Raw genomic sequence first — 4,705 nt, 5'->3', positions numbered from 1 at the left:
AAAATGCAGTCTTAGCTCCTGCACGCATCACCCACGGTGCTTGTTCTGTTGCTGTTTCAGCTTTTGTAGATAGTGGTGCCGCTGTCAACTTTCTGGACATCGGATTCGCTCATTCTTCTGGGTTCCCTTCTGTGAAGCTTGATTCTGCTATCACTGCCTGTGGCTTCGATTGAGGTCCATTGCCTCGTGGCAAAATTGCTCTTATTGCCCTGACCTCTGCTTGCTTTTTGGATATCCCTGCTTGCTACCAGCCCTGACCTATTGGCCTGTCTTTGACTACTCTGCTTGCTTCGGGCCCCTGCCCTAGTCTTACGTCTGACCATCCGTTATCATCTGGATTGCTTCCTCCGGCCCTGCCAAGGCAGTTTTGTTAATAAACTTACACTACAATTGAGTCAAGACAGGGGGGCATCCGAGTACCTGTGAGCACATCAAGCTCTACGGGACAGACGACTGCTATAGGCGAAGACCTCTACCACTAGTTCTGCAAGTTTATTACGAGACCGGGTAGCCTAACAGTGGGTAATATTGTAACTATGTAATATTTGTGAGAAAGTGTTTCACCTGCTGCTCCAACCCCAAAAACAAGCTTGTAAAGAAAACGTGTGGGCTACGTACTGGGCATATTTCTCACACATATAGACAATGACAATGTGAGCCTTATAGATATAACAAAATGTCACAATGTGAATTTGGAAGATCTATAAAATATAACCCTATCACAAATCCCTTTGTTAAGTTGTTAATTGATGAATTCTATACTATGTGTTATACAGGAACCTACCAAGTACCTTTATAAGTTGATTTCCAAAATACACACAAAACGTTCACAATGGAAACTGTGTGAAATGTCAGCAACAGCTTCGTGCTTCTGGGACTTCTGCAGATGGCAAGAGCAAAATATCTATACTGTGCCCTTTCTATACTTGTATATATGTTTATTATGTTTATGAGTATCATGATTGCCTTAGTGGCACTGACTGATCAAAACCTCCATGAGCCAATGTACATTCTCATATGTAATCTAGTCCTCAACAGCATATTTGGGAGCTCTTCTTTCTTCCCAAAACTATTTACTGACTTATTTACATCATCAAAGACCAACTCAAGCAAAGGACGCCTTGTGCAGTTATCTAGTGTAACCATTTCTGCTTATTTTGAAATAATCACGTTTACTATTATAGCATATAACTAGTAGCTGGCTTTTTGTCAACCATTACGATAAATCATCTTGATGACCAATGAAAGTGGTATAAGACGTATTTGGAAGTCTGATCTTCTCCGCTACAGCAGTCTCCTTTGGCACATTTCTAACAGCAGATCTTCATTTTTGTGGAACACAAATACAAAATATTTTCTGTGATAAAATGTCCTTATTAATCATCATCAACAATCATCAACAATTCTTTATATAGCGCCAGCAAATTCTGTAGCGCTTTACAATTGAGGACAACCAGTATAAACAATACTGGGTAAAACAAAGAGGTAAGAAGGCTCCGCCCACAAGCTTGCAATCTATAGGTCAATGGGAGTCAGATAATGGTGGTTAAATCTACATATTGCATATTGGTCCAGCCCGACTGCAAATGATAAAAAGTGATTTGTATGCTATGTGATCCAGTCACACAGCAATGTTGGTCTGGGGTCAGAGGGTTGTTGTCTTGTGTGAATTGTATAAAGTGTGGTAATAGTGTAGCCTAGTGAGGTTAAGAGGATGGTTGAGGAATATTATAAGCTTGCCTGAAGATATGGGTTTTTAGAAAATGCTAGAAAGTTTGTAGACCAGAACAAAATCTTATTGTGCGAGGGAGGGAATTCCACAGATTGGGTGCAGCTCGAAAAATGTCCTGTAAACAAGAATGGGAGGATGTAAAGAGAGTAGATGAAAGACGCAGATCTTGTACAGAACGGAGGTGTCGAGTTGGAAGATACTTTGAGACAAGTGAAGAGATGTATGTCGGTGCAGTGTTGTTGATGGCCTTGTACGTTAGTAGAAGAATTTTATATTGGATTCGGAAAAAACCAGGCAACCAATGTAGAGACTGACAGAGTGGCTCAGCAGAGGAAGAACGTTTTTCAAGGAAAATCAGTCTGGCTGCTGCATGCAAAATAGATCAAAGGGGTTTGAGTCTGTTTAGGGGAAGACCAGTAATGAGGGAATTGCAATAGTCAAAGCGGGAGATGATGAGTGCATGATTTAACATTTTTGCAGTGTCATGTGTAAGATATGTGTGTATTTTGAAAATGTTTTTAGATGTATATAACATGATTTAGATATAGAGTCGATGTGGGGAGCTTGCAGGGTGGGATTTATGGTCATCTCATCAACAGAGATGGAAATGTCAGGTATGCGTCTGTTGGTAGGTGGCAATTTTATTATCTCTGTTTTTGAAAGATTGAGTTTGAGTTGGCGAGAGGACATCCAAGATGATATGGCAGAAAGACAGTCAGTAATGCGGGACATCACAAATTCCACTTTAAAAAAATTATACAGAGGAGTAATGTGGGAGATTTACTTAATTTTGACATCAATGATCATATTTTCCTATCTGAAGATAACGTTTGTCTTACGCTCTTTAAAGAACCGCGTAATGCCGTGTCGTTGTCTTGCTTCTTGACCCACCTTCTGTTGAGCTTCAGTTCACAGATGGACACACTGATATTCTGCTGTAGAATTTGCTGGTACAATCCAGAATTCATAATTCCATCAATGAAGGTAAGTCGTCCTTGTCCCATGACAGCAACACATTCCCAAGCCATGATACTGACAGCAACATGAATCACGGGATGAACTTTTATGCAGTGTTTGTTTTTTTCCAAACACAATGTTTCTTAATTAAGCCAAAAAGTTCTATTTTAAACTCAGTCATCAACAGAACATTCTTCCAGTAGTCTTTTGGCTCATCAAGGTGGTCTATAGCAAACTTTAAACGGACGGAAATGTTACTCTTGGACAGTAAGTGGCTTCCTCCTTGCTGTCCTCCCATGCACACTATACTTGTTCAGTGTTTACCTGATGGTGGACTCATGATCCCTGACATTAGCCAGTGCAAGAGAGGGCTGCAGATCCTTTCACATCACCCAGAATATAAATACATATGTGTTGATCTTGGAGTGAATTTAGTTGGAGACCACTCCTGGCCAAAGCATAAATGATGTTGAATTTTCTCCACTGCCTGACGGTGGGTTGGTGAAGCCCAAAGTATTTACAAATCATTATATTACCTTTCCAGCCTGATAAGCATTTATAACTCTTTTCTCAGAGGTCCTTGGAGTTCACAAATACTTTTTTCAGACCTTCTACCACCACTGTATGTTAATCTGGTACTATATATTAGTATGCTTCATCTGTGTCCTCAGACTTCTTGTCCAGATTCATTTTTCAGACATCCCCTCCATGTATCATCTACCTGTCTCTGATCCTGGTATGCTCTTTGTAACTAATAAGAGATACACAATGTCGCCCTTACAGCAGCTCAGCACGGACAGTGTAGGATATAATAACCACAGGTCTAGAGGTGGGGAAAAAACAAACAAAACTAAAATGGACCTTGTTGCATTTTGGCCTTTTTCAAGTGTAGTACTGTCCTAGGAGGGCATACTGGCGAGTCTGCGCTGCACAAGGAAGTCCAGCGCCTCCAGAGAAGGGGCCGGGAGAGCCAAAACATCACTGGGTACGGGGATCACACTGATTTTCATAGCACTTTAGCACAGATCTCACTTTTGTATTTTTCGTCTTGCTGTTTGGCCAGGAACAATTTTATATTGCCGCCAAAGGTTAAGGCATAAAGCACTTATTCATCAGTTTGTAGGTGGCAATTGACCAATATGGGCTTGGCCCCCAGAGATCTATAGGAAGTGGTATGGCCCTGCGGCTCCTACCTTACTGCCTTTTCAAATGCTCCCTTTTGAGTGGGGGTAAAAATTCTGAACAACTGGATGCTTCAGCTTGTCTCAGGTAAAAGGAATCTCCCCAGAAAGCAGCAAACAAGGGTCCGAAAACCTTTGCTCTTGTCAGAGTCTTCTGGTCACTGGGGTCTGGGATATGGGTCTTTCCAAGGAGCAGGGCCTGAAAGAACCACACCACAGCGCACTTTTTAGTTTTACATTTTTCCACACTGCGTGAGACAGAGCAAGTACATCGGGTTTTCTGCAACCGTTCAAAGACAGTAACCAGCATCTTGATATACTCAATACAGACCACGCCCACGTGACTCAATTGTGGAATGTTCTCGATTTTAATACCATACCATAAAGTGCATTAAGCATGTTCAAGAATGTTCTAAAGGGAAGACAAGTGCTTTAATTAATTGTATTTTACAAGGTTACTGTAACAAGTCGCTGCGATTATCATCATCATTTATTTATATAGCGCCAGCAAATGCCGTAGCGCTTTACAATTGGGAACAAACATTAATAAGACAATACTGGGTAATACAGACAGAGAGGTAAGAGAACCCTGCTCGCAAGCTTACAATCTATGGGACAATGGGAGTTTGAAACACAAGGGCATGTGCTACATCATATTACACAATGGACCAGCTAGAATGCAAAGGTAAAAGTATTGAGTGGGGTGTGTGTGTGGCAATGTTGGTTAGAGGGTTGTTGCAATAGCTGTGTAGAGGATGGTAATAGGGTAATCTAGGGAGATTAAGATGGTGGTTGGGGAATATCAAAACCTTGTCTGAAGAGGTGGGTTTTCAGT

General features: G+C 41.3%; 1 pseudogene; it reads left to right on the top strand.

Annotated features, from left to right (window-relative positions):
- The first annotated feature begins 832 nt into the window (after window positions 1-832).
- LOC142141354 (olfactory receptor 1A2-like) lies at window positions 833-1,415 on the top strand (annotated as a pseudogene).
- Window positions 1,416-4,705: the final 3,290 nt, after the last annotated feature.

This window comes from Mixophyes fleayi, chromosome 2 (assembly GCF_038048845.1).
Source record: "Mixophyes fleayi isolate aMixFle1 chromosome 2, aMixFle1.hap1, whole genome shotgun sequence".
Taxonomy (NCBI): Eukaryota; Metazoa; Chordata; class Amphibia; order Anura; family Limnodynastidae; genus Mixophyes; species Mixophyes fleayi.
This window is presented reverse-complemented; position numbering and strand designations above follow the sequence as displayed.